A 25,474-nucleotide genomic window follows, 5' to 3' on the forward strand; every position below is an offset into this window, starting at 1 on the left:
GGATCGGAAAGCAGTGCCTTAACAGGAATGAGAAAGAAGTTTGTCAAGTAGTGGAGCCTGTTCCCTCGGGACAATGTGCTGTTGCAACATGGGTTTCTCTCTTGCTCCAGATGCTTCTCTGCACAAAACACAACATGCCTCTAGTGTGCATAGTGCCTATTTAGCTGGGTGCAAACTCTTCTGAAGATGCAGTTAAAGTCTGAGGAGGAGGAAATGCGGTTGAAAGCCTGAAGCCAGAGGACACAGAGTCCGGGTTCCTTGGTGTTACGTAGAAAGGGGAATACTCTGTGGGAACAATCCACCAGTTTCCATAAAATAGGGCAATTTCCTTTTGAAACCTCAGTAAGTCTACCATAGTCTAGTAAAAACAAAACATTTCTAGTAAGTTTTCCCTGGAATAAAATATTACATATATATATATATATATATTTGCTCTAAATCAGAATGTCTCTCTGTAAACAAGCCAAATGTTTTATTTTGTATCAGTGCAATAAATCTTTGTCCTTCATTTCCCTATTACCACACCGGTTTATGCAAGGTGTGATCTAGGCCACCCTTTACTCCTACTGCCAGAGCACCGTGTTTCTCACAACTCACTGTGGATTTCCTGTGACTCATGGGTGATTACCCAGGTTTCAGAGAAGAATGAAAAATTAAGATACACAAATACTGGCTTCTTCAAGGCATTTGGCACTATGGGAAAATTGCATGTAACACCTGAAGGAAACATTTTTTAATGTTCAGTAAATAAAAGCAAAACATTTACATGTTGTGAACATTAAAAAAAAAAAAAAAACTCACCCAAAATATCAAAACAACAACAAAAAAAAAGAATGTTGCAAATAAAATTAAAAATATATTTTCCCCTCCAGGTTTTAAAGTTGAACTAGACCAAAACAAGTCTAATGCTGGTGTCCTGCAAGTTATCCAGTGCAGCTTTACTTGTTCTCGCTATTGATTTAAATACTGAAAGATCATGTGGAATTTATAAGAAAACATAATCCCAAAGCATGTGTCCATAATGAGGCAATTTAAAACTTAACTTATTTTCAGTGAGTTTATTTCTTGATTTAATGTCTACTACTAATTAGATAATTAACTGCTTTCAAAACAATTTGGTAAAAAAATATTCTTTAGTTTAAATATATTATGTTCTTTCTGCAGTCCCAAACCTTTTAAATGGTTTTGTCAAGAACAAAAACACTTTTAGCATCTTCCACTTGCTCTTGAATGACATTTCTCAGGTACTTTACTGGAGAGAAGAGCACCTGCTTTGCTAAACCATATCATCTACCACACTAATTTTACAACTAACATTAATCTGGCCAGGATGTAGTTATACTAACTGACATAAATTGGGTTTTGCCTGTATAAACTAGACGAAAATAATTTCATAAGTCGTTAGGGAGCCATATGACACTTTTAAACAATTGCAATTGCAGAATAGTTCCTTTGGTCATGATTTTAATAGGATCTGGTCTGTTACACAAGAAAAAAACAGAACATCTGAGACAAGTGTGTAGTAATTTGGTTGTAATTATGGTGTAGGCAAAGCCAAGAAGAGCAGAGGCAGGAGCAAAGTTCGTGGTTCCATCCACGATGGAGGAAATTCTAGGTGAGGTTAAGGTGAACTTAGGACAACTTCAAGTATCCATTTTACAATCTTGTTGCCACTTGCTATTTGTTATATGAAAGGACTCAGTATTTAATAGTCCAGGTGCTATTTGTGCAAAGGAAGATAGCCACCGCAGCAAAGAGCAGCCTGAATAGAAAGAACAAAAAATTAATTTTTAAAAGATATTCAACAAGCCTTTGCCCTGTTTTGCAGAACTGGAAAGTCATCTTGTAACCAAACCAGAATACTAAATCTAATTGCAAATATCTTAAGGTCATTGCTGAATTATGAAATTCAGACTCAGCTATACCTACTGTGTGAATGTCTGTTTTGTTTGCCCAAGAGAAAATGTGGATCTGAGCAATACACACTCTTACAAGTACAAGAACAAATCCTGTACAAATCTAAAATGTCTTCATCTTTACTGCAGGTCAAAGTCTAACAGTAAAAAGCACAGGCTGACAAGATGGGTATTGTCACTGTAGAAATATTAGAAGAACAACTTGGAACCACTGCAGAAGGGACAAGATAATTGTTGCTGAGTTCATTTTCTGTCTCATTTACTGTATGAATGCATTATGATGAAAGCTCACTCTTTACATCCAAGAAATGAGTGTATTTTATATGGACAATTAGCTGGACTGCATGTTATCTGCTAAAAATCAAATAACCTTGGAGAAGAATATGCTAACTTCAACAAGAGAAGAGGCAACAGCTGAAGTGTGTTTCCTTTACATGGACTCATTGTCATGAGACTTACTCTTTTCAGTACATCAGTTGGCTTCATTATGGTATTCTTGATAGTGTATTGTGATTAAACTGCAGAATCCATAAATGGTTCAGCAGCAGGGTTATACAGTACTAAATTATGAAGGACACAGTGTTAAATCAATCAAAAGATAAAGGAGTAAAAATATCTTTATATTATAAATTAACAATGAGATGTTAAACATTAGTTCTGCCTAGAAAAGCAAATCAGGCACACTGGGAGGCATATTAAACAGATATATCCCGATTTTATGCAGCCCTGAAACATGGCAGCTCCGTATGCCTTTGCTTGGTAGGAAGTCTGGATAAAAAATGGAAATGAAGTGCTAAATTTGCTATAGAACTGAACAACAGGTTTTATTTTATGAGATTTATGACAGATAATATGATTTGCAAAGAAGATAATGTTTGGTTTAATTTCAATTTTTAGTACAGGTATTGATCACAGACTGTAGGTGTCCTGTAAGCATCAATTAACAATTCAAAACAAGCTGAAATAGTTATTTACCTAATTCTGCAAATGCTTGCATACACAGACATACCTACACAGGTCAGGAAAATGCTCAACTGCTTTGGACTGATAATAAGTACGATCTTCATGAAACAGATATAACATAACACAGTCTGAGCTGGAAAAATAAAGTCTGCGGGTGTATCTTTCATGAGAAATGCTCTGAAGTATGTGATCACAATGGAAGACTCATCTGGAAAGCGATTATTTTTTGTTCTCATGATTATTAATTATCACTTGTTAAGAATTGTAGGAGACAGAGGTCAGAGACTTCTAGAGAGATTCCAGTCTGAAAAACAAATCCTTGCTTAACAATAGGGATAAAGACATTATGTAAGTTTCATTCAAGAGATTTTGTTTTGTAAGAGTTAATCTACATTTGTGGTGTTATAAAAAAGTGCCAAGCCAGAATGTAGCTACAGAATGTAGCTTTGGAAAGATTGTATTCAAAGCCAAATGTTAACTATGGGTAGGAAATTTCCTGTGATGGCATTTCTCACTCCATTATCTGACCATTTTATTGTAACAAGAATTATACGAACAAAAACAGTCACACATTTTAAAAAATATGTTATCATAGCTTCACCCACACGCGTAATTAAACCTCACTTTACAGAGATAGATAATTTGGCTACTCCAAACAGATCACAATTTTTTCCCAAGGGAAAAGAAGTTTCTATAGATTTATATAATTGTTTCTAAATTAACTCAGTCATTTTGAAGCCTATAGCATTGAGATTCTCTGGATAACATTTTTAACTGCAAGTTGCTAGTATTCTAATAAAGGTACAAATATCATAACATTTTTCCTAATAATAACAATAATAATGATAATATCAATGCTGTTTTTCCTAAAAATAAATAAATAAATAAATAAAATCTCTGAAGAATTTATTGCCAGACCTACTCACTGCATGATTTCTTTGAGTACTGGAAAAATTCCAGCCTAATATCCATCTCCTTTTCAATAGGATTGTAAAAGACTCAAGAAAGCTTTTGAACATCAAATTCAGGCTTTTAATTGACCTGTTCAAATTTTTAAAATATATCTTGTATTCTAATCATAAAATATTCCCAGTGCCCTCTTTGGCTAACAGGATCTCTAAGGGAGAGAGGAATTGCAAAGACAAAAGTAAAAATGACATTGGACTAGGAAATTGGGTTACCAGTGCATCCATCCCCCATGCTAGGGGACAGAGATGCAGAAGTAACACTTGTTTGCTTGTTGGTGCAGCGAACCAGAAGAGTGACCCCAGCTAGGGCTGCTGGCATGCACAGACCTTTGGTTCTTGGTGGACCAAAGTGGTTCTTTTAATATTTCTGAATAAACTTCAGTTCGCTCCAGTGACTAATGTGTTATGCAGAGATACTCTGTTGGGAGTTTCTTGCGTTTTCATTCTTGGAGGAAAGGTGAAGGATTAATCCCTATGGAAGGTATTGTAAGTAATCCTCATACATATTTGCATATGCATAGAGTAGGCAAAAATCCCTCTTGCAGAGCAGAAATTGGATTGTGAGGGACACCTAATAAAATTACATGTGATTATTGAAAATTTGAGTATTTAATTACATTTTTTAATGCATTGGCTCTCAGACTCCCCACTGGAGTTATAATCAAACTGTGTCCATATTGGGGGGGAAAAAAAAAAAATCATAATAACCAAGATGACTGCTGTAAATGGTAACATTTTATTACAATAAATGCCAACTTGAAAATATTTGAGGCCACTATAATAACAGATAAATACCTTGCAGAATCAGGATGAATAAATACTTTAACTCTATCTTTGCTGCAACACATTTAGTCACACGTTCTGGTTAAATTTTGTTCCAGCATTGTTCAAATGTCAGGGTTGTTAGAGGCATGGGCACGATGGTCTCAGCCAGGCCATGTCACCTCTGTCTGGTGCAGGTGACTGGGCTCAGATGTCCTGGAAATCTTGAGTTGTGGAACCAAACTACCATTTCAGTATCTCCAGGCTGATACCATTCAGGCTCTGAGGATACTGAAATGGGAGAAGTCATAACCATCTTCTCCCTTTGTTACAAAAGGAGTAAAATGGTAAATGTGTTTCCAGAAGATGCAACATTTGCAAAGGAAAAGAAAAAACTAATATTGCACTGAGAAAGCTGGAGAACAAGAAAGAGGCTCAGGCAAGTGGTAGGATGTCAGAGGAGACATCAGACAGACCATAGGTGCTAACTGGCTCCAGCAGCTTCTCATTCCAAAGTTTTCTCTGATGTTGTGTAGCCTACAATGATGCACAAAAAATATTCTTAGAAAGAAAGTGATGGGGATGTCAATCACACTGCAATGTCTTCACCTGCAGAAACTGGCTTTCTGGAACCCTTTTGCTCCATTCTTAGAACCATAAAACCAGCCAAGAGGAGTCAGCCCAAAGGTCCACCTGGCCCTGTCTCTCGGCTCTGCCAGTGGGCAGTGGCAGATGCCTAAGAACATAAAAAGCACAGATTATCCAGAAATACTTCCCTGCACACGTTTCATCATTCAGTAATATGCAGCTCAGAAACTTTCCGAGGCAGTGGTAATGTCTCTGTGTGTAACAGTCTTTGCTGGATTTTCCAGATAAGAAACGTCCTTTATTTTCAGGGATCTTCTCTTTCTCCAGACTGTCTCTTTCTATCAGGAGAGGATGATATCTTTCACAACCTGCCATACAGGGTGACATACCCAGGGGATAAAAATAGTCTTACCTCCAACCGCAAGGCTGAGGATATTATGATAATTTACTGCTTTCTAGACTCTCTACACAGTTTTAGTTGCCTGAAGTGGACAGTATATCCACTCTATGAACAGAAACTTTGAGGAGAGGAACTGAAGTAATCTCAATAGAAAAATCTTCGGTAAATTAAAATCTAAACAATGAAGCAACAGGCCCTGCACAAAGAGGCTTCAACAAATGCTAGTGTGGAGGCATTCTTGAACCATAAAACAGGCTGTCTGATGAAAGTTGGATTGTGCAAAATAGACAGAAAATCTGTTTGACATGTGGTTACATTCAAAACATGGAGAAGTAGAGACTTAAACAGAGATAAGATTGTTTCATACATCAAGGATATTTATGCTGGTAATAATCTTCCTAGGCATTTGTAAGTTAGGATATATTCCTGCATGCCTGCCTTACTTACATCACTTAACCCATAAAAGTGGTATTTACTTTTTTCTTTATAATGTATACTTGCTTTCCTTCCACTCCTTCCATCAGACAAGAGAAGAAAAAAAAAAAAAAAAAAGACTAGTTAGGGAACACCTAAGTACATGAAGACTTTTCCTGATCAATATTTGACATTTCTATGCTCATTTACATTTTCTATTTGTTGTTCTCATAGTCTTCAGTTGTTTATATATGAAATAAAGCATGTTTTGCCTGCCAGACTGATAAGTTAAGCAGAGCAGTGTATGTTATGAACTGGTACTGACTGCTTTCCTCTTGGACTGTAACATTAGATGATCACCAGATAAAATGTAATCATCTGTGTTGTGTGCATGTTTTCATTTTAAAAAAATAGCATAATAAAAATATTTGTAAGAAAGTAAAAGGACCCTTTCAGCACATGGAGATAGTCCAATAGTCATTTAAACCAGGAGGTAGTACATGTATTGGAAAAGAATAAGTTACTAAGACAAAGTCAAAAAGTATTTGTAGTTTGAATGCAACGTCAGACCTAATTTGCCCTTTCTTTGTATGTTCTTCTGAACTGAGGAATGACAACAATGTAGGTTTCTGACCCTGGAAAATTGTGCTTTTTCATACTTTACACACTAATTCAAGGCATATTCTCATCTTGCAGTTATTTATAATGGTTACCTGTCTGTCACTTAATGAATATGAAAAGAAGAAAATGTTGGCACTACATTACCATGAGAGATTTAGTATTCACTAAAACCTGTTCATGAACACACTAGTTTACATCATTGTTTTAATTACAATACTTTAATTAATCCTTCAGTTCCACTGTCCATATATAACACTATCAATGTAAGACTTTAGCCTCTCTATGAGAGCAACAAGTGTTTAGCTTGGATCAGGGTGAAATGTTTCAGAATGGCCATTAAGAACATTTAAAATGATGTTTTTTCTCAGTATATTTCAGTATTCATAAAGAATAGAGGAAGAAGGGGATGAAATTTGCATACTAGCTCCTTATGATCATTCATTTGCATCAAAATTTATACTTTTAACAAATTGGAAGTCATTTTACAAAAAAAAAAAAATAGTTGTTTTCTTTAAGCAACTACTTGGAATTAGTGGGATTAGTTCTTAGTCTTATTGGGAGCCTTCCAGACTTTTGCACAACACAATAAAATGTGATTTGCAATCTGTTTGCAGTATACAAACAACACAGTACACTAACCAGAAGGAAGCAAAGCACAGTAGCTGATTAACAAAAGGCAACAGAGGACAACCTGAAACTATTATTAGATACTTCTACTATATGTTTTTGTTCTGCACATTCCAATTTGTGACACAATAATAATAGCAATAAGTAACTTAACATTTCCATAATGTTGTTCTTCCTTTGCTTAGAATGGTTCTTTTCAGGTTTACTTCAGATAAAACAGGTCAATACCCAGCTGACTGAGGTCAATCAGGCCAAAACTACTCATTCACCACTTCATTTTCAGGTGTGTTCTTGATGTTATCAGTTGCACACAACCCTACCTTCACCTGCTCATAATTCCTCTGAGTAAATGGAGCAAGAGGAAGTCTCTGGATTGGATATGAAATAGCTCTGGGAGAATATACTCCTGACCTTTTGTTGGTTCTGTCTTTAATTTACCGTTTGCTAATAGATGGTTCTGTAGGTTAACAACCGAGCAAAGAGAAAGCTAGTTAAGAAGAGGAATTTGAAGATAAACAAAGTTTCACAAAATGTAAACAACTCCTTTGCCCAAACAAATGTTGTGTGCTTCTACCACTCATTCTTAGGCTGAAATGTTTTTTGTAGTGCAAGCCCAAATTACATCAGGTAATTCAAAACATGTCTAAGTTAACTATTTCAAATGTTCAAGGTGTTTGTAACATGACTGTGTGCTACTCTAACCAGCATCAGTCTAACAAGGCTTCTGTTAAATGTAGTAGTAAAATTTCCTTAATCCCTGTTGGAAAAGGGCTGAGGCCTACACCAAGGGTTTTGGAAAAGCCAGTCACCATCTGGGGATTGTCTACAAGTTTTTTGTTTGTTCATTTGTTTTCTAAGCAGGTAAAGTCTGAAAGCAGTGAAAAAAATAACATTGGGCTTGCTTGAGTTTGTGTCATGGTCAGATAGATCCTCAGGGGTTCTTGGCAATGTGAAACCTTTGGCACAGGAGTTAATGGTGTAGCATTTTCCTTAGCTGTCTTGTCAACAGACTCCCTTTACATGCCCATCTATCCTCCCTTTTCTATTAAAGGAACATGCCACAGGCCTTGCTTCTTCAGGAAACCTGGGTTAAAAAGCATCTCTGGTGAACTTGCTTCTTTTTATATTCCCTGGATTTTACTTTTGTCATTATGTTCAGGATAAAACAGACAAAATAGGTAAGTTGCATTTTTTTCTTGCTTAGAAGATTAGTTCATCAAAAGATGCTGTTTGGTTCACAAAGCTGAAAATGAAATTCACATGGAGGGGAGGAGAAGAAAAAGATGAGGGGGAGAATTAGTTCCAATGAGACTTGAAGGTAGGGCTTGGGGTATGAAGCAATTTTAGAAGACCTCTGTAAGGAGGTGAAGAAATCTGCCTGGTTAAAGCAGCTGTAAGCTGTCATCTACATGGAGCTACTTACAGAATACAAAACCTGGTCTTAAAAGCTTGATATGTTGTGTAGTGGGAAAATAGTGGTTGAATTCCTATTACCTATCTGGCTATTTTTGGTTAGAGACCTACCTTCTTTGGATTCCTTAGCTGGAAAATGCAGAGTTCACCATACCCAGGAACATAGCAGGTTCTCTAGATGCAGATGACACACCTCGATCTACCTTATACGTAGGAAAGGATTTGAAAATGTTTCACATTCAAAAAGGCTGCCTATGGAAACACAGACTTTGCAAGAACTGCGTTGCTATTTGGAGATAAGTACACATCTATCACTTTAGGAGGTTGAACCTACAGGAATTTCAATAGTGCAGCAAAACCTGTTGTCCACAGTGAGAAAACTTTGAAGAAATCATTATGAATGGAAACCCACGGGAAATTCCTGTCTTTTAAGCAGGTTTTTCCTGTACAGGGAATAGCCTGGCCCGTTACTACTACTCTCTTTCATTTTCTCTCTCACATACACACAGAGGACCTAAATATTGTTGAAATGTCAGTCTCTGTTCACACTCTCTCAGCTGCAGAATGCATTTTCACATTGTACCCCTCCTGATATCATCCCAGAACATTTCACTGAACAAAGAACAAAATGTGTCATCTAATAGCATCAAAGAACATTATTACCTTGGCAGAACTAAAGGCACAACTATTGAGTAATTTCTATTTTCTAAAAAAAATCTCTGCGTCTACTGATTTGAATTTGAATCTCATTTAGAACCCAAATATAAAAGAACTGACATTAAAAAAATGTCTTTTTTACTGAGCTAAGCAAGAAATAGGTTTTTGTATTCTAATAAATAAATAATAAAAAATCTTTTTTATTATTTTAAGCCATAGCTGAAATATAAATCTTTCTAATGTTTGCCACTGTTTTTTTTTGTTGTTGTTTATTTGTTTGTTTTTCTTTCAATGACAGTTGGAAATTTTGAAACAACACAACACAATTACCACTTTTTTTCCAAAGTATTGTCATATAGGAACATATCAATGTCTCTTTGCCTTGTAGATCCACCAATTCTACATTAGGCTTTTTGAATTAAAAAAATAAAATAAAATAATAAATGCCTGTCAACTCTCTTCAAATTATATTGCTTTACATTTAAGATATAGTTCAAGTTAAGTCATTGTCCTGGTTCCAGTTAGGACAGAGTTAATTTTCCCTCATAGTAGCTGGTAGGGTGCTATGTTTTGGATTAGGATGAGAAGAGCGCTGATAACATGCTGATGTTTTAATTGTTGCAGAGCAGTGTTTACACCAGGCCAAGGACTTTTCAGCTTCTCGCTCTGTCCTGCCAGCGAGCAGGCTGGGGGTGCAGCAGGAGCTGGGAGGGGACAGACCCAGGACAGCTGACCCAAACTGGCCAAAGGGGTATTCCATACCATCTGACGTCATGCTAAACAATATATAGGGGTGGCTGGCCGGGGTGGGGGGGCCGGCTGCTCGGGAATAGGCTGGGCATCGGTCAGCGGGTGGTGAGCAATTGCATTGTGCATCACTTGTTTTCTTACACATTATTATTGTTAATACTATTATCATTATCACTATTATTATTATTATTGTTATTATTATATTCCTTATATTCCTTATATTATTATATTCCTGTCTTAATAAACTGTCTTTATCTCAACTCACCGGCTTCACTTTCCCGTTTCTCTCCCCCATCCCAGAGAGGAATGGGGGAGGGTGAGTGAACGGCTGTGTGGTGTTTAGCTGCCAGCCGGGTTAAACCACAACAGTCATCCTCTCATTTCAGATTTCTACCAGTCCTGCCACAAGAATATCTTTGCTGACTCTAATGTTATATGGGTTTCACACATCAAATCAAAATTCTAGGTCCAATGCAACCTTTCAAAATAGATGACCCCAAGAAACTGTCCAACAAACAAATGAAGATGCAAAACTCCACTACTTTGCTCACTTCCAATCAAGTGAATGATTTATGTTTTCTCTTTTGCCTTTTATGAGAAGCTTTTCTCTTTTCATATTCAATATCATTCTGTACTTTCTAATAAAGTTTCTGGAATTAAATTAGAAAAAAATAATAGTAGCTTTATTTATTGTATGAGCTTTAATGAAATACTACCACAACTAGACTGCAATACAATTATTTTCTTCCAAAGTCTTCACTCCTCCTTACTAAGATCTTCACTTCTACTTAAGTGAAAAATGAATATTCAAAATTAACACCCATGAATTTCATATAGAGAATTCCATCTTATACAGAATTTTCAAAGACTTGTTTCTAAGTAGTAATATGGAAGTGCTGAAGTAAAATTCTGCCAAGAGAGTGACTGGAAGGATGACTTTCTGTTCTTCAGGCTCGAGCATACTTGAGTTGACTTCTACAAAATAGTAGAGCACCTTTCATAAGCACTAAAAATTTAATTGACCACTTTTATTAAAAGACAGTCCCTAATCTTACTACACTGGAGTTTAGAAATGTTTTTCTCATTTCCAACCTTAATGAATTTAAGGATAACACTAATTTATTCTGAGACCAATGTTACCTTTACTATAAATAGTCCTTTGCAATGCTCATGCTGATCCCCAACACTTATTTATTGTCAGCCATCTCATTGTAGTGTTCATTTTGCAAGGTATCTTTTGGTTTCAGGATATGTCCCTACATGTCTTGAGTTAAGAAGTCCATCTTCTACATAGACAATGGTTTGTTCTAGTGGACTGAACTGTTTCACTTGGTCAAAGTGCTCTATCTTTAGTATCTGACAATTTAGGAATAAGTAAATCTTAAGGACACAAGGAAAAAAAGATACAGCTAATTATTTCCTTATAAATGATGAAGAATAACTTTGTAATCCAGTGCAAAAATGTATCCCTGTTTGGTCTATCTTTTTCTTTCCTTCTGTCACAGTATCATAATCAGTTGACTTTTACTTTCAAAGGCAACAAAAGTTAGTGAGCACATTATGATTTAACAAGATAACTAAAGATTGTCATCAATTAAGATGATAGTTACAGGAATAAATTGGGAGTATGCGACATTGTTTTTTTACCATTCCACATAATTTAGGATCATTACTACAATTGTTATTTATATTTTGAATTTTTAAAATTAATGACCTCTATGTTTTTCAGGTAGAGTGTGCAGTAATTGCTCTTCCCAAGTACTGAAGCAATAGGCAGCAAACTTTGGTCTCTTGGTGGATATCAGCCAAATCTAAGTAGAAAAATGACTGAATTTGGAGAGGTGCATTCTTCATACTCTTGGGAAAGGTTGGTAAATACTACTGCTAAGAAAAGTATTCTCATTTTCATGATCTATACAGATAGACTATCTCAGCACTGTAAATCAGTGAATTTCCTTCTTAGACAAGGAGCTTTTGGAATGTGTTATTACTAAAGATCTGTTTGATGCATCTTTGACATACATTCAACTGAAACAGGTCACACTGTGATTTTAATCTCTAGGTTTTCATTTCTATGTATTTACCTCATTCTGATCTACCATGGTGTAATTGCAGCGTGACTATTTACAACAGTGGGGCTATACTTGAGCAAAACCTGAGTAAGTAACATCCAAGATGAGTCTTAAAACGCTTCTAATTCAAATTTTGAATGATCTCTGAAAAATTCAGACATACTCTCAAAGTTACATTCCATGAGATTTCTGTTTAAATAGAAAATGCCATAAATATTATATGGTTTCAACACAAAACTTTGCACAGCTACAGTTGTGCCAATTTTTTCCACAAAATCGCTGCAAAATTTGAGGCTCTTAAGAATAGAGGAATTTGTAATAGAATAAAAACGCTGATATCAGTGTGAGCTTTATACTGTGTCCCTTTGGTGAGAGTGTTCCCCATTGTTCCTAGGACAAGTCCTGAAAGTCTTCCTCAAATACCATATTGACAGCTAAGTATGTTGACATGTAACTTAGTGGAAATCATGTCAAGAAAGGGGTTAGATTCCCTAGTAGAACTAGGACACGTATAAGATGGTCACAAATCCCAGTCTAAAAGTATTCTATGATTCTACCTTATTTGCACACTGAGGCTATATCTTAAAAGTCTTATGCCTGAGACAGAGCTTCCCCATAGTATTAATGTTTATCCAGCTGAATGAAACATCTGTAGGAACCTCCACAGCTCTCACAGGAGAGAAAGTGAGAAATGAAATTCAAAGGCTCTCCCCATCTCCTTGTATTCCTGTGTGCCTTTAAATCCAGGCCAAGGATTTTTCTCATTATTAGCTGTAGACTTATTAGTGATTTCTTTTACTGAGAATGACATACATTCTGAGTACACCTAAATCCATCCTCCCCTTGCCCTGAAGGTAGCTTATTCTCTACTTAAACCTGCCTTTGGATAGTTTGAACAAATAGTAGCTCAGACTAGTTCAGACCTGTTTTTCCCCTGTTTAAATTGTCTTGCCAATTAGCTGGGCCTTTATTATTTTTTTTTTCTCATATGATTCACACCTGTCTTTCTTCTGCCAAGCATGCTATGTGTATGTGTTTAAAATGACATATGTGGTAGGAGTTAGCCATGATTTTTCTCTTAATAAAAAGGTGTAATATCCCAAAGTTATATCATCACTTGTATTTGCCACATAATATGCTGCAGTTAGCTTTATTTCTCATTACATATTTTCATTAGGTCTTTTACCATCAACAATGCAACTATTGCACTGGGGGATTGGGAGGAGCAATTTAATAATGATAATAATTCTGGATGGCATGTTTTCTTCACCCAGGGCAGCAATGGGTGTCTTACTGATAATAACTGGCAGTTTTCAAAATGGGAACATTTTCCTAAGTTAAGAAATATATATATATATATTAAAAATGAAGCAATATCTCTACAGAAAATCGAAGTGTACATTTAACAGTAATAATGATATGATGATAACAGTATATTAAATTCAGAGAGTGAACAATCAGCTTGATTATGGACTCCTAAGTAACAGATTTTTACTGGTGATGCCCATGTGCAGAGGCCCCATCTGAAAAGGTGACACATCATTATAAGTACTGTGCTAAGTATCAGAGTCCTCAAAAATAGACAGAGGTTGGTAAGTGAAGTGACTTCACTGCCTAAAGTCACATGGGTGGTCTGTAGCAGAGCCAAGAACAAAAGACAGGTCTCTTAGATCCTACTCCAGTGGTATACACACCATTGCACTGTCCTTCTATACCCCTCAAGACATTTGATAGATTCCTATGTACTGTGTACACAGCTACCTTTATGCTGTAAGCAATTCATGTCATCCCTGAAATATAACATAGCTACACAAAAAAAGCACAAATGCCTTTGTGCAAGATATAGTTAGCAATGAAAAACATTTTATCCAGTTGGCATTGATAAGTCTTCAGTTTTTTCAAATAGTAAGTTAACAAATAAAGGAAACATGAAAGGTTTCCAGTGCATAATTTTCCCCCAGCAGAATTTTAGTCACAAAGATTTGGAAGGAGTTATGAACTCTTCAGGATGGATTGTTGTTATTTTACAGACACATTAAAAGCAACGTAGCAGGAGTATTTGCAAGCAGCAAATAATGTACTTTATTCTCTATGACTTAGGTCCACCATCCACTTAAAAATATTTGCTTTAAAAGCAAGAGTCATTGGGTAATGTCAGGTTTTCAGAATTTGCAAATATCATCTCCTGACCTGTTTCTCAGTAATAAAATAGAGAGTCTTATCTGAAAAGTCCTAGCCTGAGAATGGAGTTGCTTTTAGCTTCAGGATCAAGCATTCATTAACCTTGTTCAAAGGCAATAGTCATCTCAATGGGATAGTTCTAAGAGGAGTAATAAAGATCTGATATGGCTATGTGTATGTCTAGGGGTTGCATGAAAAGAGTCTGTACGTTGGTAGATAATTATTTTGTATGAATTCTGGATGTTAGCCCAGATAAACAAAGGCATTTAGGAGACGAAGCTACAGTGGTTTCATGCTGAAGTGTTTTGCAAAGCCTTTCCAAGAGCTGTCAGTTCTTTTAGGATGACCTGTGGCAAGCTGAAATAAGATGGTACATGTTTTATTTATGGTGCTTTATTTCTATCTGCTCATATATTTATTACTTTGATAGACAGTGTTATCTTTAAATGATTTTTGTTTAGCAGTATCTACTAAAGATGTCTTTTCATTAGTAAACTGCTTTTTGAGATGTAATCAGCAACGATGGTCAGACATCAACCCCACTCAGGAGAGTGCCCAAGGAATGAAAAGACATCACCAATAAATAAAAATAATAAATAATAATAATAATAAAACAATAAAACTCTCTGCTGTCTTTAACATGTAAATGTGGTTGTCTTTGAATCTCTCCTTGTTATCCTAGAAAGAGGGAGGAGATTTTCCATAACAAAAGTTCCATAATACTAATCACAGAGCCCTCCATGCCAGAGTTCTTCTTGGGGTACCCAGCAGGGACTAAATCTTCTGGTAAAGAAGCAAAGGTACCGTGGACCTCAGAGCCTGAGAAGAAATACAAGACCTGCTTATGACCATCTTTGGCAAGATATTAATCTGACACCAGGTCTACAGAGAGCTCATGAATTCTTAAAATTTTATGTAGGGTTGCTTGTCACTGAAAAAGACATTTCAGATGCCTGTGAGAGATTTTTTTCTACAGTATATTCACGAATGCATTTGTGGTTCTGCTGACATGGATAAGCTAACTCTAGATATCAAGGCTTTTAGAGACAAGAGCCCTTTACCATGCTGCTTAGGGGAAAAGCAGGATTGCTCCATTCCTTCCTTCCCAGACAGAAGATACACGGAGCAGGTCTGGGCACAGTGGGCAAGGCCAGTTAAATAGGATGCAGCACATTGCAAGAAAGGCAGACCTTTTTCCTACGTATAGAGTTATAAGGATGTAGGCTGTCTCCCTTCAGTTGAAAGTCAGGTGCACCTTTCTCCACAGCAAAGAAATTCCTAATATTCCTAGCACAGACTCCATTCTTTAAAGAATAATCCAGTCCTCAGTGTAGCAAAATGCATTCGTGTGGCCAGAACCACAATGACTCCACTACTAGCTCCGAGCTATTGTGTTTTAGCTCACGCAGCAGACTCAGAACAGGGCTTTCTGCCTTTTTGTCAATGCAGCATATAAAGGGTCAGAGATGAGGTGGGATCTCAGGCTTCCTGTTATGCATGTCTATACTCAGACCCTGGGGGAAGGAGACCAAGAGGTTACCAACAGAGGCATCTTCATGGGTTACTTTTGCTCTGGGACGGTCTGCTAATCAGAGTGTGATAAGTAGCAGCTAGGACAAACATAATGTGGAAGCTTACAGCTACTTGATGTGATCTATTTTGTGGCCTCTCGTCTGAGCTGTGTTAAGCCATATCTCATCTTAATTACCACAGTGGAGTTCTAGTGTAACATTACTGAAATCCTTCACATTAGCTCATACGTGTATTGCTAAGAATGAAAACCAAACACAGCTCTTGAGAATTAGCATTTGCATATCTCACTATAGCAAATGAATTGCACTGAGTCACCATGAAAATTGACTGGGTAAGCTAAATGCGTAGTTTGGCTAGAGTCAGCAAGCAAGATACTTTGTCTCCACTCCCACAGACAGAAATCCACACCAAGATTTTTTGGTGTGCAAATGAGCCTGATTTACTTTGATTATAAAACAGACTCATAGCTTAATAAAAGAAACCAAATTGCCTTAACTTGCATGTGCATGTGGAACCTCCATAAATTATGGTCATACATAATGAATGGAATAAAGCCGCAAAAGTTACATGAAAGAAACTGTTCCAATCAAACTTATGCTATGGTGCAAATCTGAAGTGACTTCACCAATCCCAGTTAAATTTCTCTGAGTTTACATTGGCTTAAGTGAAAACAGATTTTCCTCATTAGCATTCAGCTGAAACTTTCACATGACAAGCAGCATCCTCAGGCAGATGTTTAAAGGGGCAATGTTCCCCACACCAGAGCTACACGTGAGATTCCTGATCTTTTTGCAGCCTGAAAATAACGTCTTTGATAAATATCACCTCCCAAGCAGACTGTTCAGTTTTGAACATTTTGTGTTACTGAAAAACAGTACTTCTACATGTGTGCTAGCCCCTTGACATATCTAACAGTCCCCCTTTCACAGGTACAACATAGCCAGCTTCCAAGCAACAGTAACAGATTCCACTTGGCTTTGTGTTTCCAGTATTTATTTCAGGGAAGACACTCAGTATCTCTACTGGATTATGAGTGTTGACTTTTCCTATCAAGAGTACAGAGCACATCCTTCAAACTTCCTGAGACAAGATAGTTGGAATGAAAGCACAACCCTGTTTTAAAATTCAGCATCCATCACAGCCACTGTTCAAAGCCTCAGATGGAAATGACAGAAAACCTGTGAAACTCCAGACACCATGTATTAAGCACGCTGAGGGACTGGCACTGTAGCATTGTGTTAGAGAATTGCTTCCCAAAGACAGAATGAGCATCCCTTTATACGCAGGGCCAGATATTCCGGTAGGAGTGTGTTACAGGATGCCAGTGTAAGCCCACCTCTCTGGTAGGCAGAGCTGAGAAATATCCCCTGAAATCATCACCTGAGATGATACCCCTTCCAGCCACTATAACACTGCAACAGCTCCAGCTGCAGCTGATAGGTTCTTCAGTGTATTAATCACTGGGACAGTTTACCAAAGGTGTTTATGTGCCTGGCATAGGAATGATTTCTGCTGTTGAGCTATGAATAAAGCAAACTCACAAGCATGTACTGTGTCCCTCTCTTACCCACAGTCTCTTGACTCTGAAAAAACTTGAGCCCTTTTGACAGGAGAAGATAAACGTTAACTCTAGTTTCACATCTACCCATGAGCAACGTCTTTGCGTGGGAGTAATTGCTGGCAAAAATTTTGACCAGAGTTAGGCCAAGTAAAGTCACTTCAGATTCACTTTTCTCTTTCTCACGCACAGGAATGCTCCTGTAGAAGGATGTTGTAATAAGGGCGTGACAAAAAGGAATGTCAGAGAGAAAATTAACTTCTTTATTTTTTGGCATAAGAAGGTCTGGGGTAAGGGTTAAAAAAAAAAAAAAAAAAAGTCAGTGCTGTTTTTTAGGGTGAAGAAAACTATTATCAGGGACCTTTCTAACTTATGAAGAAGCCTGTGGCTCTCCAGTGGGAAATTTGACTTGCTGCCATGAAAACGTGTCCCCTCATCCCAGCATCTGAAATTTTCACCTCAAGAAGAGATGTGAACTTCAGCAGGAAGCTGAACATAGCAAGAACTTGACAGTCCTGGTGTCCTAAATAAGGAAGATGCTTAGTGGAAAACACACGAGACCTAGGAGCCAAAAACACCTTCCCACCACTGCCAAGGAGGGCTGCCACAGTTCCCCCCATGCTGCAGTGAGCAGCCAAAGCCAGGAGCAGCTCCTGCCCTGGAGGGAAGGCATTCTGAGCAGGGCTTGTTCCCTTTTCCTCTGAAAAAATATTTACTGATGTTTAAAAACACACACAAAGGTATGGGTGACTGCCATATCCTTCCCCACTCCGAGCACTGTTTTTATCACAAGACAAGGGGCTGTGCTAACAGCTACCATTGTGTGATGGGGAATGCAGGGCTCAGTTCTGGAGAAGAGCTTCATTAAAGAAAAACACAAACAACTCCCTGGCAGAGGCAGGCTTTCTGTTTACTGTCTCTCCAGAGTTTCCAGCTGAGGAGCAACATGAACCTTACGCTGTCTTGTGGTTTAATGTTGTTTTTATTCAGCTTCACATTGTGAAGGCAGGTTCGAAGCTGTTCTCCTCTCACCTGAAGTCATGACTGAGGCCCTTCTCCAGTGCTGGGCAATGGGATTGAAGTCATCAACATAATTCCAAGGGAAGCACGTGATGGGGACTATCATTTTAATCTGCTCACCATTTACCAGAGCTCAGACTCAAAGCAACAGCAAAGAGGAGTGCCCAGGAGGACTGGCTCTCTTCAGAACTTTAAAATTGTTCTTCCTGAGAAAAAGAGAGAATGAACAAAATTCAGATGTTTAGGTATCAATCTGCCCTTATTCTCTCCTTTGCAGCTCTGTAGTGCCTCTGCTGAGGCCGTATTGTGTGTTTTGTGCTCTGGAGACAGCAAATGGACAGCTGGGTCCCAGTCTGGTGACAACAGATTGTGACCTCCTATGTGCCCACTCAGTGACAGAGGAGGCAGTGAGATAGCATAACACCATCTCCAGCTGGACCCATGACCAAACCCATCCCATGCAAGGTGTTTAGGAAGAGGCAGGTGATGAGGAAGCTGGAGAATGGTTTTTGAGCTAGACAGTGGAAGAAAATTTGATGAAATTGGTTTTGGATGTCAGGCCAAAAATGAGTCAAAATAAGAGTAAGGGAACCTTGATATGAGGGATATCTTGCAGAAGCTGCTGGGATAGCTCAGTACTGAGCCAGGAAGGAGTTTGCAGCCAGCTCTGAGTTCATCTTGACAGAGCCAAGAAGGGCAGCGTTAGGCTGTGAGCTGACTGGGGAATCTTATCCTACTGTACCTCTTTGTCTGAAGTTGTTGAGAGCTGCTGAATGGTGCCAAAATGAGATCATAGGTGTAACAATGATCTTTCATCTCCCAGCAGAAACCCATAGGGATGGACACACAAAGAGAAGAGGGGCAGACATGTATCCTAATACTGCAAAAGTTCTGCAGCCAAAAAATCTCATACTCAAGTGTAAGGAGGACAGCCCATTACAGCATCATTTTACTTCTGGAAAGTCACCTCAAGTGATTTCTGGTGATAAAACATTTCAATTGCTACAGTTAGGGCCTTTAGATGATCAGATCAGATTTCAGATAGATAAATTGCAGCCAGCTAGATGGAAAACAGCAAAATATTTCGTTTGACACTTCCAATTTCAAGTTCAACTCAATGTCACATCAAGAGCTATGCTTAGAAAATATCTGTGAATCAGGATACTTAGTGCTTCAAATACATCTAACAAGATCTGTCTAAATAGTTACATTAACAAAATGATAATGTGTTCAGCCTCTGCATACAATAAGGGAGATAACACACAGATTTTTTGTCTGGTTCTTTTTAACTCTTTAATGAAATATTTTCATCTGTGTTTCTAGACTTTGGGATTTTTACTTGTAATTTGGTGGCAAACTGTACTTCAGAGTTTTAGTGTGCTGGGAAAAAAAAAATGATGAGAATAAAGAAAAGTGATTCACAATGTACAGAACCCAGTCTGCTGAAGGATAAATAGAAAAATCCTCTTGTGGTGGAAAGGATACAGCAACAGCAACATTTTAATTTTAAAAAGTATCAGATACTAACGAGCCCACCCTTCCAGAAAACATCCATGACTTGCTGAACTGTTGCAAAAACATGGTCATTGTGTTGCTGAAAGAGAGTTCATGTTTGATTTAAACACAGCTGCAAAAAAATACCTGGGCACAAACTTTGGGTCTTCAGTCTGATACTGTTGTCAAAATAAAGTAAGATGACAAGGAAGACCTACCACATCTAATATTTCCATTTTATTCTCAATCAGTTTACACTGTATATGTAAACAATCATGAGACTTCTTGTTTTGTAGCTAAATTTTACCAAACTAATCACAGGTAAACTTACAACATAAAAACTGCTCAAACAAACTTCTGAATCAACCTGCTAGTGAAGTTTGTCTCTCTGCAGAACATAGCCCTCAAATGTACGCTTCCTTTCTCATATTTTAACTGGGACTCTGAAGCACCCTTGGACTATAAATTATTCCACACAGCAGTTTATTTCATCCAAAGACAGACAGATATTCTGAAAACTGAATTTTGTGAACTACAGATCCAGAGCCCTCTGAAATGGAGGGAAAGGATCCCCATCTGTGCCTGTGCTATCAAGTGAGTCAACTGCAGGTGAAAGCACAGTAAACCCTATCATTCATATATTTTCTATCCATGCTGCTGGCTGTGACTTGTCAATTAATACTTGCAGTTTCATTTTACATGAGGGATATTTGTGACTAATTGTAGGTGTCTCAGGTGAAGGCATCTACATCTGCACAAGTCACCCTGAGCTGCTTTCATAGTGAACAGAGAGTTAATTCGTACAATCAGTGCAGACTGCATGTGATGTAGCTCAAGAAGATGACTGTAAGCTCAAGGGACTGTATTGAGACAGCCTCTTTTGGGAGGCTAGCAACTATTTCACTTGTAGGAACTACACTGTAGCCACCTAATGCTAAGAGAGATGAACCTCTTCCATAACCTCTGTGCTAGGCTTGGAAAATCAAGGCTGGGGTATCTGACTCTATAATTTACTGTTCAAGGCTCTTCAAGTCCAGGCTTCATGAATAAGAGCTTGAACTCCTGTTAAGGTATTCAACATACCCAGGATTTGCTGCTCCGGGAGGTTTTCTTTGAGGAAGGCTTAAAGGTGTGGGTGCGTCTTGAAAGATTTGTTGGCCCAGTCTTAAGTGACAGAGTACACATGCCCTTGTTATCTGCAGTAGATTTTTGATCAGATACCAAATGTACACAACCATTTAAAATAAAATGACCTTCTACCTTTTTGGCATTACCTACCTAGATGTTTACTTTTTCACCTGTATTGTCTATGCCTGCATTAGCCTTAAAAGTCTTTTCTGGTTCCTGTACAGGTGAACACAACACCTGCACGTTGAACACAACAACATTAGAGACAATGGCCTTGGTTCCTAATGCCAAGAAACAATAAAATATTGAGGAATGACTGTAAACAAATATGTCCCAGTTCTGTGGACTATAACGCTTCAGAAATCAAGTTTCTCACTTCTGTAAACATAGTCATTTTCTGGCTTTACATCAGAATTGAAGAACAAAATTGCATTCAGTGGGAATGGAGGCAAGCAGGTAACTAGAGAAGTAGCTTCTGGTTACATTGGGCAGGACAGGAAAAATGAGTTTAGCTTGTGGCAAGGAAGATTTACGTCAGACATTAGGAAATACTTTTTAATGATAAGAATAGAAAAACACAGGAATTGCCTGAGGATGCTTTAAAATCAGGCCAGAGGCACACCTATCACGAGTGGCCTTGGTATAGATCTTACCTTGGGCATGTGTAGGTGCTGGGTAACCTCTGCTCAGCCTCCAGCTGCCACCATTTGTGCTAGTACCCTACAATCTCTTTTTTGGGGTTGAAACTGAACTGAAAAGAGAAATAAACTAATTGGGCTCTTTGGATATTATTCTTAACAGGAAGCTGACCGGGATACAGGGGAGCTTCCAGGAAGATCTCAGGATCCTGAGGCCTTCTAGTCCCTCCAGACAGAAGAAATTAGACTCAGATTCCCTTGCTTCAATCAGATGAGACCCGAGATCACAGACAGTGGAAAGGTGTTTCCAGGGCTGGGGACTGGAATGGTGGCCATGACCCGTTGACCATTCTGTTACCCAATGTTTGGGCTCTGGGTTATCACTGTGTGTCCTGTGTAAGTGAAAGAGTAAACGTCTCAGCATGTAGAGCTCAAACACGAGAAGCCGTGAACAACACAATATGTCACTGATCAAGCAGAAACATTGCAAGGCCCACTGAAGCAGGGGAAGATAAGTCTTTACTGAGTGTTAACCACCTGCAAATTGTAAGCCTAAATTCAAGCATATGTGGAAAATGCCAAGCACATGGAAGGAACTTTTCAGCCAATACACTGGGAGAGCATGATTTAGCTCTTGTCTACAGTAATCTCCCATGAGCTACAGCACAGTTGTTTCAGAGCTATGAATATACCAAACCTGATGCTGGCTGGGAAAATGAACTTCCCCAAATTGAATTTTCAGTGTTTTCACCCACAAATGGATGACAGTTATACAAGATAAAAGGCATTGTAAATAGCACTGTACATAGACATGCAGAGGAAATCATGGGAAGAGGCTGTTCTAAAGAACTTACATATATAAAATCTGTTCAAGATACGTAATGTACTTCAAGTGCTCCAGTTTTTCGCCTGCCACCCTTCTGTCATACACATAGGAGTGGGACTGATAGAGTGCAGTCAGACACAGAGGTTATCTCTAGATTCTTTTTTTTTTTTTCCTTTTTAAAAATTGGGCTTAAATGTCTTCATATTATGTGGTTTTGGTTATTTCCTACACACACACATGCATTCTCTTCCTTCTTCCTGAGCAGACCATTTCCCCATCAAGTTTCTGAGGGCTTTGCCAATTTATAATTTTTTTATAAACAGAAAAGAATGAAGAAAATACTATGTAGTTCCTTCCAGAAGCAAGGCAAAACAACACACACAGTGGCTCTGATTATTAGTGTCTGTGGTAAGTGTGTGCTATATGCAAACCATGAACAGTCTTTGGGCTAAAGTTCACTTGCACAATAAAACATTCTTTTTAAAGGAATGCAAATAGCAAATAGAGATCTAAAAATCTGCTAATTCCCAAACTAACCAGAACAAAAGGGAAATAGTCTCAGTTTTCTATATTGTTCATCGTAATATCTAAAGCCAAGTCTTAATTTGCTTTAAAATCCAGAATAATCCCACAAATGCGGCACATAATGAAGAAATTGCCAGCAACTGCTGACTCCTTCTCACAGATATTTACAGGGGGATTATCAGAAGCACTCAGCATTGTCCAAATACTGTTCTACTGTTGTAAATGGGAGCAAAAATCCCCCAAATAAAGGTCTGAAAATCGTAACTAATAGTTCTGTGAGGAGAATGAAGCTTGAATGACATTTTAATTATCAAAATTTTGCAGTGAAATACATTCACTTTCAGTGAAGTCCCCTGCCCAGTCTGCTGTCACAGGGAATAACAGAACAGGACTTTTTCCCTCATATCAAATATGTTTGCAGTAAGAAACCTGTGTTTCTCCTTCACCCTGCACTTAACATTTTGCACACACTACACAAACATAGCAGGAACAGTTTCTGAGTACTAGTTAGTTCAAAGTCAGATGGGCATAAGTAGTAATAATTGTCCATACTATAGCTCCAGCTCACTATTAACCCATCATCTTCAACAAACATCAGAAGTAGCCTTGCAGATATTTCACCTTGAAAATACACATGCTTATCATCAGGACAGACCAAAAGGAAAGATATTCTCCAATTAAAGTGCAAATGAGAGGTATCTAATCATGCTAATCAATGTTGCACAGGAAAAATAGTGTGTCCTTAAAAAGATAATGGTAAGCAGCTGATGGACAGAAGGGTTTTGTAGCCACCCCCTGCGCTGCCCACTGGTGCTTCTGGACAGTTGTTTCATTAGGAGAAGCTTCACATTAAAACACACTGCTTTTTCAAATGGAAAACTATCCAATTAAGAATCCTATTTCTTCTGAGCAGCCAACTATGTAGGCTTAACTGAGCTGCTGATGATGACTAAATCTTCTCAGCCTTTGTAATATATTTTTGCTGTGTTCCCCTGTGTGAGACGGAAATACTTAAACTGATAATGACAACAGGGTGGGCAGGTATGTGTCAGGCAAAATGCTGTGACTAAACTCCCATTTACGAAGAGGCAGCAAGCTCAGGCGCTGGCACGAAAAACATCTCTTTGAATCAGCACTTCCCAAACCAGTGTGTGAAACTGAAACATGCAGCAGCATTGCCAAGTTTTGCAGCAGAGAACAAAGGATGCCTGAGAGTTGAATTGGATTCTAGCATTTAAAACTTTCCTGTATGGGATGCTGCCCTACTTCTGATTCTTTGGGTAGCGTGTGCTGTATTGGCTTGGGTGTCTCTCCACAGCTCTACATAGTGCAGGCAGACAGGCTCCTACTTTCTTTATTCATCCTTTCTCCCTCCTTTTTGCACTCTTTTATCTGTTTTTAGAATAAATAAATAAACACTGTTCAGCTCCCATTGAGCTGTAATAATAGTCTAAACCATGGGAGTGGGAACATTTCCCCGTTTCTCTTGCTACATTTTTCAAGGCATGCCGCTGAAGGGGAGGGTGTTCACAGGGAACTCAGTGATCTTGGCTTTACACACAGAAAATTCCTTGCTCCCTGGGAAGGTTTTGAGAAAGAGAAATCATCCTGTGACCCTGTTAGTGAGAAGCTTCAGGCTGGTGTAAAATTACACCTGCCAAACTTAGGGGGAGACAAACCTTTTGCAAATGGCAACCACTGTCATGCCATCTGAGAGCATGCTTTAGATGTTCCTCTAGGACACTGCACATGTCCTGACTGGTGAAGCAATGCAGTTATTACAATTGACCTAGACTTAACCTTTGATCCTTTGAGAAGAGCTCTTAAGTCATTTTTTATTAGTCATCTCTTCTGGGTCATGCCTCTGCATCTTCCTCTGTCACAATCCTCTGCTAACTCACCTCCAGGACAGATACTGGCTGGCTTCTGGCTGTATATGCCAAGGGAGAAATACGTTCTACCTACTTCTGCTAATACCCCAAGGGCCTCACTTATCTTTCTGAAGAAAGCTTGGGAAAGTCTAGTGAAAGCAGGCAGGGCTGTCCTTTGTACCTCCACAGCATCTGATGAGAATAAGAAATGCAGCACGCAGCACAGCATTGACTGAAGGCACGCCTCAAGCCCACCGACTCTGAGGGCAATCCCAGTGAGTAAATCACAGCCTTGCTTGTCTCCCCAGACACACCACTATGGTGGCAATCTCCTGGTATGGGGATGTCTACATGTCTGCACAGCCCCTTGCAGACTGAGGTCCTTGCAATGTGTGCTTGGAGGTGCAGGCAATAAACCATCCGAACAAGGATATCAAAGCTGCATCTATTGCCATGTGCAGGGACACAGGAAGGACCTGAGCCTGCCATCTGGAGATGGCTTTACTCATTATTCTGCTTCTTCTTGTGCCTCAGGATTCAGCACAACTC

At 38.4% G+C, this 25,474-nt stretch overlaps 1 long non-coding RNA gene across 1 annotated transcript; it reads left to right on the forward strand.

The window, feature by feature from the left end:
* Positions 1 to 7,555: 7,555 nt before the first annotated feature.
* Positions 7,556 to 24,525, forward strand: LOC310894234. Its single transcript, XR_014579702.1, has 3 exons — positions 7,556 to 8,437; positions 11,809 to 11,946; positions 21,867 to 24,525. It is a non-coding gene; the product is annotated as an uncharacterized lncRNA (long non-coding RNA).
* The last annotated feature ends 949 nt before the right edge of the window (positions 24,526 to 25,474 follow it).

This window comes from Anser anser, assembly GCF_964211835.1.
Source record: "Anser anser genome assembly, chromosome: 2".
NCBI lineage: Eukaryota > Metazoa > Chordata > Aves > Anseriformes > Anatidae > Anser > Anser anser.